This window comes from Haemaphysalis longicornis, unplaced genomic scaffold (genome assembly GCF_048455015.1).
Source record: "Haemaphysalis longicornis isolate Haplotype H1 unplaced genomic scaffold, Haemaphysalis longicornis Haplotype H1 scaffold_7, whole genome shotgun sequence".
NCBI classification, from domain to species: domain Eukaryota; kingdom Metazoa; phylum Arthropoda; class Arachnida; order Ixodida; family Ixodidae; genus Haemaphysalis; species Haemaphysalis longicornis.
In genome coordinates, this window is record NW_027526422.1 from 183,169,285 (window position 1) to 183,186,063 (window position 16,779).

Sequence of the window (16,779 nt, forward strand, 5' to 3'; positions counted from 1 at the left end):
CACTCTCTTAAAGTCTCTTTCGGACTGACTTCCACCGAACACACCGACCTTTAGTGCTCCGCATACCACAACTTTGCACCCGAGTTTTTTGGACGCTCTCTTTGTGATGAACGAGTGTTGGCTTCCACCATCGAAGAGAGCTCGAAGTGAAGTGGCATTGTCCGCTCCTGCACAATATACAGTAGCAGTCTGTAGCAAGACGACGGGTCTGGCGGCTTCGTTCGTAGTGGACTCCAAATTCACTGGAGCGGTGGTCATGCTGCTGGTGCTCAATGGTGCCTTTGGTGCGGTGAATTCTGGGTCAAACATTGTTGTGGCATGTCGTTTCGAGCACTGTGCACATTTGACGTTACTCCTGCACACATTTGAGCGGTGGTTGGGTCTTTTACAGCGGAAACATCGCCTTCCTGCCATGAGCCTTTTCTTCTTTTCTTCCAGCTTGATTTCAGCGCAACAAGCCGCAGTCTCGTGGCTCCTTTCTGTGCAGAAGAAACAGGCATCAGTCTTCGTTGTTTGGTGCAGTGGTGCTCCTTTGTGCGGTGCAGTGGTGCTCCTTTGGTGCAGTGGTGCCTCCTTTGTGCGGTTTGTAAACATTCTTGTGGGCGTTTTTAGTTCCGGGAAGGTGCGGTTTTGCATCCATGTTTGGCTGCACTTCTAAACCTTCGCGGCTTTTTACTTCGATGCGCAGAAAGGCAATCAGTCGGGAAAGGGACGACACCGTCGCTCCTTTTGTTGCACTTTTCTCTGATGATTTTTCGTGTGCATCCTCTGTAACCAGGGTTGCTTCGTGCAGTAGAGTCTGCTGCACCGAACTTTCTGCCGCTTGTTCTTTTGTGGTTGTTCTGTTGAAGTCGAGTAGTATTTCCTTCGGCAGGGAACGTTGTACCACGGGGAAGAGAAGCGCCTCGTATGTGTTTTGGTTTTGGCCAAGCGCTTCCAAGCCTCGGATGTGAGACAGGAGGGTATCGTATAACCGACGGAGGCCCCTCACGTCGTCCGCGCTCCTCGTCGGCGGGACGCTCAAGAGCTTCCGCATGTGCGCCTGTATAAGCCCTTCTTCGTCGCCGAAACGAGATTTGAGCAGCTCCAAGGCTTTCTCGTACCATCGTGCCGTCGGAGGAAGGCCCTTGATGACACTCGCCGCGTCTCCTGTCACTGCTGCCTTGAGGTAGCCAAACTTATTTAACACCGTGAGTTCGCTGTTGGCGTTGATAACTTGGTCAAACTGCTCCCAGAACTCCTGCCAGCTTACGCTCTTTCCGTCGAACTTGAGCAGCTCGAGCTTCGGCAGTTTCCCTTTACAAGGCGGTGCCCCTGCTTTCTCGTTCTGTTGGGCTGGCGTGGTTTCTGTTCTGGGTGGACGGTTCTCGCGAGCATCGTTTATTTCTTGCTTTAGCATAGCGATGTAAGTTACGATCTTGTCGCCGTACTCCAATGTTCGGGCGAAATTTTGCTCGGCCTCTTCGTCGGGTATGCGTGGTTCAATGGCGGCGTCTGCCTCGTTGAGCTGAGCCTGAATGGCGGAAATCCGCGTAATAAAACTTTCAAGTGTTTTTCGTTTTTCTCCTGGCTCTCGATATATGCGTCAGTTTCGGCAAGAAGTTTCGTCACCTGTGAACGCACGGCTGCGCGTTTTTGCGTCAGTCGTTCCATGGCTCCTGTGGGCGTCACCGTTGAATCCGCGGAGCTGGGCTGGTAGCGTTCTTCACAGGCAGTTCTTTGTTCTTACGTTAGGTGACGAGATGCAGTGTCCTGGTCTCCCACCATCCCGGGTTTCGGCACCAACGTTTTCTTTTGTGGGAATCGTTGAAGGTAGGAGACGTCATTTAGACACAAACACTTATTTATTTAACGGTTGTAAGGAGCTACAATAACCGCGCCTCTTGTTAGGCTTCCGTTCGCGCCATACCCCTTTTCTCTCTCCTCTCTCGTCTTGTCCTCATCTCTTGGCTTGGATTCTTTCGGTGGCGTGTTGCTATCTAGCCGAACCAAGCTCTTCGTTTTGAGTTTCGGTTTCGTTTTTCCACAAGAACTACTACCAAAGCCTCCTAATGGCCCCATGCGGAAAAGTTAGGATGCGCTTTCTGTAGGCCGACAGTTTACACACTTATCGCGAGCATACCGACATGGGCAGTCCCGTGTCACCTGCTACTTGGCTGTTCCTGGCGTTGAAGAAGTAGTCAACCTCTTGATTGGCCGTTATGCGGAACTTTTTTTTCCTGCTTTCATTTTCACGGCACATGCCAGCGCGCGCAATGGAAGGAGATACCAATAAACAAAAAAATTCCCCGCATTTACCCGAGGGGAAGAATGTGAAAGTGCGAATGCAGGAGTTGAATTGGCGCGGTTCGGTATTGTTCGCGAAAGAGAGATCACACACACACACAACTACAAAGAAAGAAAGATGCATTTATTCACAGACACCTATTTGTGCTGTTTGTTGTACTTGATTGCTAGAGCGTATCTCAGCTTTGAAATTTCGTGTCAGTACTCGTTTAAGCGGGTGCATTAGCCCTTCTCACGCCCGATTCCTGGCCAATCCCCCACGTGGGTATGTGCCATGCACAGACACCTATTTGTGTTGTCGTTGTACTTGATTGCTAGAGCGGATCTCAGCTTTGAAATTTCGTGTCGGTACTCCTTTAAGCGGGTGCATTAGCCCTTCTCACGCCCGATTCCTGGCCAATCCCCCACGTGGGTATGTACCATGTCAGCGGCCAGGCAGCGCGCGCCCATCTCCCCCGTTGCCAAGGAAGACGAGGAGATTCCTGGCCAATCCCCCACGTGGGTATGTGCCATGTCAGCGGCCAGGCAGCGCGCGTCCATCTCCCCCCGTTGCCAAGGAAGACGAGGAGCGCGCGCACCCGCAGCTGTTGCTATGCGGACGGCGGCGGAATGCGGACGGCGGCGGACGCTTCAGGCTCGCTTAAGAAGTGTATTCGCACTTAAAATTTTTTATTCTGTCATGTATTCGCAGCTCTTATGAAATGATTAGTCCAAATTTACTGCTAATGAGCGAGCAATGAGTGCGTTAGTGATATTTCGTTGTTATAAACGTCATGCTCAAGGAACTGATGTGTAGTACGTAGCTTCAAGTTTAAGACAGGTCGCTTTAACGTAGGCGCAAAGGAGGTCATCGCTGTGCTGCAGCTATGTGTTCCGCACACCGGGGTGATAGCTCGAGCTGCATTGTGATGACGACGTCATAGGAATGAAGAGTAAATTGTTGTTTCTTTATCTGCATCACTGTCTGATGGTACAAAAACGCTAAATCTTGTAAGTACCGCAAGACTTGTTCTCGTCGCTGACTGCCTAGCGATGTTGACAATTTAGCAACGGCGAGATGCCGGTAGCAGACGGCGCGTGGGTGCCCCGGAGACTTGATGCGTGATGAGAGATATTCTCCCGTGCGATGTTTCCGCGCGACGCTGTTAATACGCTCTGATTTTAGGTGCAGCCACGCGCTCCCGTGTTCCTAGTAAGTGTGATCCCTACATTACAGCCGCGAAGTATTTTGTCGAAAATTTTTGTACCATAAATCTAGGAGATAGAAACAATCATGTTAAGTGGCACAACTGCCTTAAGACCGTTCTACATGAGGCGAATTTCGCATGCGAATCTGCAGCTCGGGCGCTGCTCATATACCAAAACGATCTATTCTCGTTACTGTGGCGAATTCCCAAATCTTCGGAGGAGTCGAACTTCTCTTGTAAACGCCACTTAGCATTTGACAATATGTCGAAGCAGTGAAAATAGGAAAATAAATCATTTTGCCGCACGGGCGAAAACTGCGAATTCACGGCGAAATTCCCATGTAGAACTGACTTACGCTTGTATCTAGAATCAAACGGCAAGTTAAACACCTAATTCAAAGTAATCAACTAATGTGATGTCTTCCTTTCCCTCACTCACTCACTCACTCACTCACTCACTCACTCACTCACTCACTCACTCACTCACTCACTCACTCACTCACTCACTCACTCACTCACTCACTCACTCACTCACTCGCTAAATCAATCAATCAATCAATAGATCAAATCTCGAATAATGTAGTAACTGCATGCACGCTGCAAGGATTATTCGACTTTCATAAATGTCCCACACAATTCGGTCTTTTTGGAGGCCGGTAGCTCCATCGTTCGCGATACGACGTAGTCATTGCTATGTGGTGGTAGAATACGACCAGCCTTTCCTTGAGGGAATCTGTCGTGTGCTGTGGTAATTTCTCCAGGCGATCAGAATCCTCAGCAACTGTGAGTACGTGTAGGAATCTTTCGGCGCTGGCAATCCGGGCGCGAGGGGACGAACTTGTTGACGCAGCTGTACATTCAACGCCAGTAGTAGCGAAGGCGGGGGTGCTGGTACGTTTTGAGCGCGCCCGGCCGAGTGGACTGGGCGTCGTTGTGGAAGGAAGAGCAAATAGTGGAGCGCAGGTGGCAACGTATAGCAAGCAACCACTTGCGGCTTCCGAGGATGAAATTGCGGTGGTATAAGAGGCCATCTCTGTTCGTAAAGTTGCAGGCCTGATGACGAAGTGGCCTGGTCAGTGAAGCCGTAGTGGGGCTGTACAGAAACGCAAAGAAGGATGATAGCCAAGGGTTTTTTCGCTGTTGGACGGCCATGTCACCCAACCATTATCATTTCAGGCTACCCTCTGGAGCATCGAGAGAGGCAGCGTCCAAGGGATAGAGGTGAACGCGGTAGTGCATTGGTGTGGTTCTGTTTGCGGCCGCAGCGTTAGATGACGTTTATGTGAAATTCTTGCTGGTGAAGGACCCAGCGACCAAGTCGACCAGAGGGGCATTTCAGAGACGCCAGCAACAAAGCGCATGGTCATCCGTGACCACATCGAAAGGGCTGCCATAAAGGTAGGGACAGAATTTGTTGATAGCCCAAACTATGGCCAAGCACTCTTTCTTTGTGACGGACTAGTTAACCTCTACCTTCGGAAGAGTGGGATTGGAATAGGGAACAACATATTGTTGCGCTGCCAAACAAGATGTATTGGTCTTCAAGGGAAAAAAGTTTATTGGAGCGAACTTGTGCTCCCCTAACAAGTCAAAGAATACCCTCCACTACGGCGCGCCTCATCGCCTGCGTTGCGTCGGCGCGTTAAACTGTACAATCAATCAAATCAACTCAAAGAATACACGGGCGGCGAAGCAGCAGTCGACAAAGTGACGTGCGCTAACGAGCGTCGGCGATAGTAATACCGCGGCGTCTGCTCTGCAGGCTTTTTATCTTAAAATTTTGAAACCGCCCATATAACAGCGAGGCACTCTTTTTCCGAGGCTGAGTAGTTTTTCTCCTCCTTCGACAGACCACGGCTGGCATAGGCGATTACATTCTCGCAACCGCTTTGCTTTTGGACGAGGACGACCCAAGCCTATATCACTGCCGTGCGTGTGCATTTCCGTTTCGGCGGTTTCGTAGAAATGAGCGACCATGGGTGGGTTTTGCAGGCGTTCTTGCACCTCGCGGAATGCTTTTTCCAGGGCGGTTTCCCAGCTGAAAGGGGTGCTATCTTTCGTCAGGCGCGTGAGTGGCTCTGCAATGCGGGCGAAGTTTGCGACGAAGCACCTGTAGTATGCGCTGTTGCGATGCTGTCGCGCAACCCGTCTCCAACTGGCGTGTTCACAGTGGCGACCTATGTGGCTGCTTCACAATAGCCTTTCAGCGACCTCGTAGTCCCTCAAGCGCCAACCGGCCAGAGGCGGTGCTAACAATAGCATTGCTTGGCCCCCCGCTCTGCAAGCTTCGGCGGCATGCCCGTGCTTCATTGTCAGGCCCTTTTTTTGGGGGGTGTCTGACGACGCTGGAGCGGTATTCTACAAACCACCCAACGAAGATCACGACAGCGGGATGCAAGACATTTTCATGGTTGTGCAACATACCCAGGACAAAGGGGTCTCCGACCCCAAGCGGATTGCCACGGCGGCGGCAACCGAGCGCTCACCTGCGCAGGAGAGGAGCGGGTCTCTCCTGCCTGTGCGTGTGTGTCTCTGTGTTTGTGCGCGGGGGGGGGGGGGGGGGCACTATCACTGCCATGAATTCTGTGATTGGTGCGTCCTGACGTCAGCCGAGAAAAAGGGTGAAGGGGAACGGACCCAACACGCCTATTGATTCTCTCTCGCGCAGGAGCGCACTGCTCCGTTCTCGGATACCGAGATGTAAATAATTGTAAATAAAGATTTCTTCTCCGTCAACTTTGCCATCATGTCTGCTCCGGCACTACGCCAACCTCGGCCCACATCGACTACGCTGCTCCGGTTCGCAACACTGGAGACAGCGGTGGAATTACCAACAGTGGATGGCAGCTCGGCGGGATCAGCCAGCGTCGGCACCTTGATGGGGTGAGTGCCTGAAGATTACCTCTCGTATTGCCAGACCTTGCTAGCGCAGCGTCGTGCGTTCTAGGTTTTGACTTTTGTCACTGGTTTGTACTTCGTCGTAGCGAGTAGGCGAGGATGCAGTATCACGATGGAGGGTGCAGTATAATGATGCACAAGTTCAGAATGCGGGACCTCCTCAAAATTTACGAGGAGTTGGATCTTTCTGCTGGCCCCACGAGACGAAAAACGCGAAAACAGGAGATCCTCAAGCTACTGGAGGCAGAGGAAGTGAGCGTCGAGGAAGCCGACGAGGCTCATGAGGATATTATAGAGAGAATAGAAGGGTATTAGCCAAGAAGCTATGGGAGCTAGAGCGCAAACAAAGTGTGAACGAGCACTGCCTGAGGATGAAGAGTCTGCGCACGCGGCTTTTCACAACGCGGTTTTCACGACGTCTTTTTTTTCACTTTATTCGGAAGCAGTCCAACCTCTGGCTCAATATCTTGCTGTTGACGGCTGACACGAGTTGGGCTGGCTTGGCGGCTTCCAGAGGTTGTTGGGAGCATAAAGAGTGCATACCCCGCACCTCCACCAGATGTCAGGATGCCAAATGACCATGCAGTTGTCTTCAAGGGAAATAAGTTTATTGAAGCGAAATTGTGCTCCCCTAACAACTCAAAGAATACACAGGCGGCGAAGCAGCAGTCAACAAAGAGATGTGCAGTAACGAGCGTCGGCGATAGCAATACCGCCGCGTCTGCTCTGCAGGCTTTTTATTTTTCGGCGCCCGTGGTTCTCGTACCGTCGATTCAGATCTCAAGAAAGATTATTGATTGATTGATTGTGGGGGTTTAACGCGCCGACGCAACGCAGGCGATGAGGCGCGCCGTAGTGGAGGGCTCCGGATTAATTTTGCCCACCTGGGGATCTTTAACGTGCGCCGAAATCTCGTACACACGGGGGTTTTTGCTTTTCGCCTCCATCAGAAAAGCGGCCGCCGCGGCCGGGAATCGAACCCGCGACCTCGTGCTCAGCAGTGCAACGCCTTAGCCACTGAGCCACCTCGGCGGGTTTCAAGAAAGATTATTCAACGCTAGTGACGTTAGGGCGAAACAGCCTCCTTATCTGAATGAGATATCCCTTGCCGTATAAAATAAAGAATGGAACACGCGCATCGCTTGGAACACAGATAACAGAGCCGGGTGCGGCCGGGCATTAAAAACAAACAATAAATAAACAAACCCGTTCATTGTTCGCGGCAATATTCATCCATTCTAGGTTTGCGTTGTGAGAGCACAGCTGAGAAGCCTACACCGCTGGTGTCAGTGTGGAGTTCGGTCGATGCAGAACGGTTGAAATGCCGAAGTATAGGTAGCGCGATAAGGAGCTATCGAAGCCGGATAAATAAATCTTCACAGTCTGGTGACCATTCCTTGATGCCGTCGTCACTTCTGAGAAGATGAGTCAAAGGAGAAATAATACATGCAAAGTCTTTCACGAAGCGCCGGAAATACGAGCATACCCCAATGAAACTTCGCAGCTCCTTTATAGTTTTTAGCTTTAGAAACTTTGTAACAGCTCGACGTTTTGCCGGATCCGGTTGGACGCGTTCTCTAGAGAGAGCATGACCGAGGATGATAAGCTTACGGGCACCGAAGTGGCATTTCGTGAGGTTTAGTTGGAGCCCAGTGGAGCTCAGGCATTGCAGAACTCGTTCAAGACGTTCTAAGTGCTCGTATAATTCCGGTGATAGAAAAAAAACATCGTCCAAATAAGATACACATGTTTTCCATTTTAATACCCGCATAATTTTGTCATCATGCCCTCAAAAGCAACTGGAGCATTACACATACCGAACGTCACAGCGTAGACCTCGTATAATCCGTCAAGCGTTTTGAAAGCAGTTTTTGGTCTTTCAGCGTCCGCCACGGGAACCTGCCAGTAACCAGATGACAGATCTAAGGAAGTGAAAAACTCGGCACCTTGCGCACAATCTAGCGAATCATGGATTCGGGGTAAGGGATAAACATCCGTTCGAGTAATTTTGTTGAGACGTCAGTAATCAACGCGGAATCGGATGGAGCCGTCTTTCTTTTGAACTAGGACAACCAGCGATGCCCAGGTGCTGCTGGACGTTGAATGATACGGCGTCGCAGCATATCGTTGAATTTTTCTTCAATAACGTTGCGCTTGCTAGGGGACACGGGTATAGTCACTGATGCAAAGGTGCATGGGTCGCAGGGTCAATTCGGTGATGAAAATTCCAGGACCGGGCGTAAGATGCTTGTTCCTAGACAAACGAGGCACGGAACTGGTTCGAAAGTGGGATGAGGCGATCACGCTGCGAAGAAGAGAGAGCGGCGTTGATGCATGTACGAAAAACATTCGATGCCGGTTCAGAAGACGCAAGAGTAAGAGCGCTGACAGGAAGTGCAATCGTCAGAAACGTCTACGATGAAGTTGGCGTGAATGATTTCGGGGTACCCTTGGCACTCTCCGGTGGTGAACACCAATGGTGATGAGGATGCGTAGCAGACAGGCAGTTTAGACTAACCATTGTTGACGTACAGAACGGCAGATAGAAGTGAGTGGCTTTTGCTACGGGACAAAAATATTCCGACACCTCAAGAGGATAGTTGACCCGGAAAGAGAACGACGAGACACGGGTCCCAGAACAACAGACAAAGGGGGAGTGTCTCTGCCTGTAGCGCCGACAAGTTGTGCATAAACACGCAGCGGCGTATCGTCCAAGGCCTTCATACAAAGGGGAAGCAGCTCAAGTTTTTCACTGGCCAAGTCTAAGACAGCTTCATGATGCGATAAGTCCCAACCTAATATTATTCATGTGAGTACGACGACAAGACTAAACATTCAATGAAGCCCGGAACGCCTTGAATGACAACTCTGACCGTGGCCAACAGATCCACTTCATGTGCGGGAGCAGTACGAAGACTGAGACCACAGACCAGAGTTGTTACTTTTCGAGTTTTGCGGCACAGTTTCTCATGCATGACGGACACAAAAGCTCCGGTGTCTGTAGGCGCATACGTGTTGACTCCTTCAACGTTTACTTCTATTGCATTTGTTGGGTAAAGATTAGGACTTTGGTAGTTACACGTTGCCGCAGCCCTTGCATCGGGAACTGCGCTCATCAGTTGTCGTCTGACGTTGCGCTGGGATGACGATGCAGTGGGGATACGGTAGAATCGATCGAGTCGGCCCCGTTCGAGTCGGCAGAATCGATCGAGTCGGCAGAATCGATCGAGTCCGGCCAAAGGTGTGTCTATCAGATGGAAACGAGCTACGCTGCAGTAGGGCAGTCGTCTTGACGTCGGATGGGCGCGGTACGTAGGCATCGCTGTCGTTGTAGGGGCTACGCTAGAAATAGTCGGGCAACAGGACGCGACGACGGCAGAAACGAGCAAAGTGACCTGGTATCAAGCAGGCAAAACATATTGGGCGGTTCTCCGCGGTGCGCCTTAGATTAGCGGAAGTCGCAACTAGAACAGCAGGACGTGCTGGCGTTCTAATAGAGCGATGCAAAAAGGGGCCGATTTAGTGAGGCCTGGGATAAGCAATAGGAGGGTTGCAAGCTGGGCTAGTTGAAAAGACATTATTTGATCAAACCAGCGCGAACTCAGACCAATACGAAGGAAGTTCCACACAAGGACAGCCGCTGGGCCAACGTTGCTGGATTTCAATTACATCTGGCTCTTTCAGTATTTAAATTTGAAGCAACTAATCCAGCAAAAAAACTTCCTTCGTCTTTGTCTGAGTTCGCGCTGGTTTATCCAAGAATAAGCAATAGGTGTGGGATCAAGCGGCTGCATTGAGGGACCTATGTAGTAAGGAGCAGCCGCGACGTCTGCGTAAGAAATTGCGTTGTCCCAGATGCTTGGCGACATACCGCCGGAAGAGGCTGAGCAACTTGCTCGCGGATGATGCCGCGAAGAGGCAAACATACGCCGGACGCCTGGTTACACGACATCTGCGGTGCATACTGTATGAGAAAAAGTTGCCGGGCCACCTCTTCACGAGCGAGGTTCTTAACCCTTTTTTTTGCGCTGAAGTGTCGTCAAAGGACAGTTTTAAAAAAAACGCTTCACTTACAACTGGTAGTTGGCGTCAGTGCTTTGACACAGGATGATCAGTTCACGGACGTTTTGCGTGGTTTTTCTCCGCGAAATGTGGAAGGCGTCTTCCTCGATACCCTTCATGATGAGTCTAATCTTTTCAGCCTCGGTTATTAGGGCGTTGACGCGTTTTCGCAGATCGAGAACGTCCACTCGTGCTTGCGAGTTGCAACCGCGAACACCACTGACCACTCGCAAGTGCGAGTGCCACTCGCGGTGAGCCCCACTCACCGCTCATGAGTGGCGAGTGGAGTCGCGTTTCTTGAGCGATGTGTGGGGCTTACCGCGTTGAGCACCCTTGTACTGGCTGTTGGCTATTCGCTGTAGGGCCACTCGATGTCGTCCAAGTTGCAGGTGCTATTTACTCGCATGCATAGCCACTTGTTAATGGAGCGATTGCCTTTAGCTTCGGGAATGTGTCGTTAGTGCACTCCTGTTTTGGGGCACCATGGAATCTACTCTCCGGTGAAGTGATGATTTAGGAATACGATTTGGAGGGGGAGCCTGAGACCATTATGTACTGACACTCTTCTGTGTCATGTCTCATGGAGGGACTGCTGGGCACCCTCTCGGCGAATGTTGTTTCGGGCTCGTAGTGTTTTGTGTTGTTATTTATGTCGATAACGCCGTCGCAACAAAGCAAATGCCCTTTACTAAAGCGGAGCGCTGCAATGGAAGCATTAAGGAGCACCGTGGTATAGTGTCATGGTTCCTGGTGTACATAATTGGTCTGCTAGCTACAGCTGTCGCTATATAGGCTGTTCTGAATTGCAAATGGAGTGCGCCGGTAGTTGTTAGAGAAGGCGTCACGGATTTTCATAGATTTGCTTTCCAGAATGGCGAAACGGTTCGCATGGGCAAATTGCGTGTTGTGGAAGGAGTATCCCATATACAAGCCGTTGCGATCTTAAATGTATCTCTATTTGTCATTACTTGCTATAGCGGCGCTCGGTTATGACATTTCGCTTTCATGGGGACATCCTTCTACGGCAGTTACGATGCTTGGCTTGAGACATGCGATTTACTGCTGTCCCTGTTTGACTCACCTGGAAACTACAGCGCTGGTGTTTTATAGCAAATTTTACCACACTTTTTACTTCCGTTGCGTTATGTCACATGAATGTTGTATCGATTCATATACGCAAATGTGCTACCTTTCGCAACCTGTAGCAAACGAAGTAGCTCGACTTCACAAGGACGTCACTTAGGATTTGTCATTACGACCCGCCGACTGCGCCCCTTCGTTTAGTTGCATGACTCCCGCTGAGTTTTGCGCATGCGTTCGTGTAGATTGACAAGAATCATACGTTATGTATGACTCTTCATTCGCCTATCCGATCCCGGAGTTCGAATCGCTACAATTGAATGCAGTTTGTGAAATATATAAGTCATACCTTCAGATTGCCAAAAGGAAAATAAGCTGTGCTCACGCTGATAAGTTGTCATCGAAGGTTATTGTGATGATTGACATCCCCGGGCCGCGAAAGCCCGCTAGTAAACGATGGAAACGAGCCGGGGTGGAAGAGACGACGATGACGAGCGGGTCCACGCGGATCGGGGAGCACGAGAGGGGAGTGTGCCGGCGGAGGCGAGCTACCAGACAGAGCTAAAGGAACGGGCGCAAGGAGTCCTCTCGGGAGGCGTTTCGACGGCAAGCAAGGAGCGCGCTTGCGACGTGCTCCGAGAATCGTCACGGCAGCTGTTCCGGGGCCCCTCTGCTGCAACGCGGGGTGGCTGTTCCCGCTGGCGAGATCGGGAGGCACGTTCCGGACCAAGATTCGGGGCGCGGCCTAGATTGGCCAAGCACTAGCGCACGCATTGACATTCTGTACGTGCGGCCACTGCGTCTCAACAGGCGACGTTTCACCAACACCAACGTTCCACACGTTCCATCGACGTCATCCCGCCCAGTGTCGAATAGACTGGAACGTGAGCGTGTCCCCTCGTTTTCCCCTTGCGCGCGAACTTTGGTTCGGACTTGTGTTTTAGTTTTTCCTCCGCGTTGCGCGTGTGCTGCATTTTATTATCGTTCAAGTTCCTAGTGCATTTCTCTAGTGTTTGTGTCCGCCAAACAATATATGTTTCTTTAGTTGTGCTGAACCCATCAAATCACTTGTCGTTGATTCTCCTCCGCGGGCCACTCGCCCGCCTGCTTAACACACGGCCTCACAGTTATCTACCGTTACCTTTGCGAAATTACAAACCCAATTTGGAATTGGGGCCTGGGCGCCCGCATTTCGGTATTTTATTCTGTCCGTACACGATCGTCAACTCAGGCGGCCCAGAAAGTGTGTCCGAAGACCGGCCCGTGTATGGCCGCTTTCTGGCATGTCCGGCCAGCATCCAGGCTCAGGCAGCCACTGTTCAGCCATTAAACAGCCAACATTTGGCTACCAGCACTTCGGCAATTCTCCAGCCGCCCGTGTTCATACACACAGCTCATACACACACTAGGTTCATACCCACAGCGGCAGGTACTTGGCTTCCAGATAACCATTTCACTTTCGGCGGCCGACGTTCAGAAGAACGGCCGGCGGACGGCAATAGGGCATCCGTTTTTCCTTCGGGAAACGGTGTTCAGCCGAAGCTCGGCAAGCGACCTGCCACAAAATATTCGTATTCGTGTGGCAGTTGGTGTTCGGAAAAAAACCGACCTGAGTGCGGCTGCCGTGCATTCGCTCTCTCTACGGTGAAGCGCGCGTCCGGTGGCGGAATATTCGTTTTCTTCTGGCAACCGGTGTAATAAAAGAGACCGGCCTACGTGCGGCCCAGGCATGTACGTTTTTCATTCGGTTAGTGGTCTTCGGCCGAATCACGACAAGCGAACGGCCGCAGAATAATTGGCAACCGGTGCTCAACTGGAGATCAGCCGCCGTAAAGTCTCAGGTTATCCGTCGTTACTTCGGTAAGTGGTGTGTAGCCGAACAACGGCACGCATCTGGGTGCCGAGAACCCATGCCCTTCTGGAAACTGGCGATTTGAAAAAGCCGTTAGGGAGCCGAGCGATGGAGACACGTTTTTCATCCGCTCGGTGTTTCTACGCGTTAAATGAACGAACTTCGTTTGTCAAGCAGTTATGAGTGGTACTATGTGAACCGGCAAGTTGCATGGACTCACTGGGGATTACAAGTTTACCTTTTAGGCCATCGGAATACCATTTATTGCCAAAAGAAGACTGTGCCGCACCGACGGGTCAGCTAGCTAAGCCTCGCCAGTCGCAGCGGTACCACGCCTCGCCCGCCGGCGTCGTCGACGCATCAGCTCGGCGGTATTCACCACCGCGAGAAATGGAGAGCATTGGAGACATCGACGCGGCATAGTTGTCCGACTGGAGATGGCCCTGGGTCGCCGAAATTCACTGGCCTACAAAGGAATCGAGCAAGCTGCCAGCACGCAGGAGCTCAACCGGCGCCATATCAGGGACTCCCCACCAAAGAAAGGCAAGAGGCACAAAATCGCAACTTACCGCCAATTCGTCTGGTTTATAGTGCGCGTTCATACGTGTGCCTGTTTGTGTGCGTGCTCGCGTGGGTGGTGGTGGTGGCCCGAAAAATGGCGCATACCCACTTAGGGGGATTGGCCAAGAAGAGTTATGTTTTCATTACAATCAATTAAGCGAGGCAAACGAATGGAGCAGAAGAAAGAATTTGGCCAAGGTTAATGAGAGAGAGAGAGAAAACACGAGAAAAAAAAAACCACAGAGAGAAGAATAGGATAACTATAGTAAAAGTCCGCCTAATCGGAATGTTTTTAACACTGCAGACGAACTGTCTCCGAAATGAAGGAGTGGATGGCGTTGCACACGTCCCTATGTGTGTGTGTGCGCGCGCGCGTGTTTGTGTGTGCAGAAGACGCATCCTCCGCGCAGACGACGCAATCGCATACACTGCATCGATAAATCAGCGCCATCATGGTTTACTCCTAGACTTCATCCACGAAGCGAACATTTTCGTGTTCACCTAATCACCTTTCGTTAACAAGTAATACCCCTATAGCCATGCCCTGTGGCAAAATAAACGCCCATAACAAAGGTTGTAGTAGGAGGCTTTTGAAAGGTCAACACCGAGCCTTTGACCGGTCAAAGACACAGGCCCAAATGTCTCTATAATGGCTCTACAAGGAAAAGGGAACACCGAGCCTAATTTAAACGGCCAAATTTTAAAGCAAAAGCAACAAGTGTCCCTTTCTGTAAAAACCCGCCGCTATTGCGGTCCATTCAACATAACTGGCGCCGCTTTAAAGAGTAAATGACAGAAACGCGCGTGTTATTTCGTGCGCCTTCTGATTCTGGCCTTCTGTTATTCTGGCCTTCTGATTAGAAGCCTCATGCTCCGCCAACTGTGCCATTCCATCTCTTAATTTTTAATAAGTGAAACTAAATACCACTCGAATATCTTCAGCAAGCTGGAGGCAAACTATAGTCGCAAATAAATTGCGAAAAGCCACATAGCAAACAGATAATAACAAACAGTCAGTGGCAACACAAGTCGTAACATCACCATTAAATTGTGAGGTATTCAAACAGGCAGCAATTGAAGGATTGAAAGCAGTCAAGAGCAGCGCATGAGTCCTCATAGACACTGCACACTAGGGCAATCTTCTTTTGAAACAGGCCTTTCGTTGGGCGCACAGGCACAGCGTAGCAGTGAATCGCCCTATCTCGCCATAGACTATACAGGCCCTAATAAAAAGAAGGCATCATACGGAACACTGCTGTAACTTGCTGCTGCGAGAAATGTAATGATAACAGGGTGCAAAACGCTTCAAAACACAACAGAAAACCCCCCATTTCAGCAATCAGTAAAACAATGCTGTATTGTGTTAGGCGTCTTTCATTTTCTGCAGTTAGTGTCTTACTAAGGAAAGAAAAAGCCATTACTTTTTGTTTTAATTTCACTAGAAGTGATGAAGTATGCAGTTTTCAGAAAGCCTCTCTGTGGCCGATGACTCACCCCTGCGTTTCCCGTGACTAGAAACATAAGAAGGCTGTCCTTCATTGAAAGCTGCGGTATAAATCGGGATATGGGAGCAGACATTTGTTATAGTTATTGTTACACTTTTTCTGGTGACATGGAAAACCTGCTCGATGGAAAAGCACCTTCGAAGAAATAATATAGGAACCTCTACTTCCTTTTGGAATCCATACAAGCAACAGGTCTGCAGGTCGCAAGAAATGATGAGAAACGGCAGGTGACATGATGGGCGACGCTGCACCAGTGAGTGAAGGAACGGTTGAGTAGTATCCCGCAAGTTGAGAAAACGAGACACAACCTGTGGAATGAAGAAATAGAAGGGTCCGAACCCCCCGTATTCAGGGACGTAGAGATATTCTTTCGTATCATTCGCTCACATTCCGAACGCTTAAAGAACCCCGCGAAGATACCCTGAAACCGCCGATACCCTGAAACAGCAGAATGTACATTAAATTGGCCTCAAGAATACACTACCAATGTTACACCAATCGAAAAATGAAAGCGCCCGTCCTGTCCATGCTTCAGCCTGGCGGCCAACGTACTTGCAGACCCTGGCAAGACTTGGTTACTGTGGCGGCAACTATTTAAGAACAACACAAGGCAGTCTACGGCAACAGCGTTCAGTTCTGAAACAGCGATGAAGTTCTATGAACCACGAGAAGTGATTAGGTGTTGTGAGCTTGGATGAAGTAAGTCCCCAGTGCACAAGCCAAAAACGCCATTATTTCTGCATATTACTAGAGACTCCTGTACATAAGCAACGGGACTGCTGAATGCCCATGAGAATTTATACTTGGATTGTTGCGCACGAGTAAGCTACAGCAAAGGGGTACACTATGACCTTCGCTGCTGAGCACGAGGTCGCGGGTTCGATTCCCGGCCGCGGCGGCCGCATTTCTGATGGAGGCGAAAAGCAAAAACGCCCATGTGTTCGAGATTTCGGCGCACGTTAAAGATCCCCAAGGTGGTCAAAATTAATCCGGAGTCCTCCACGACGGCGTGCCTCATCGCCTGCGTTGCGTCGGTGCGTTAAACTCTAGAATCAATCAATCAATCAATACACTATGACCTTGACACTAGCATTTTCCCAAATAAATCCTCAAGCATTAGGACAGGAGACCACGGTAAAGTAGACAAGTTCAAGAAGTACCGATCATTACGAAGAAACAATACAGACCGGGCTGCCTGATCATAAATTAATTTTGATTGAACTTCAAACTGGTCTTGCTTCGGCCCCAGCCAAGGAAACTACCATATTTGTTCGCCAGCCTGACAGAGCTGATGATACAAGCATTATCAATTACTTATCATTTATGTTGGACAGTTTCCGAGCAGAAA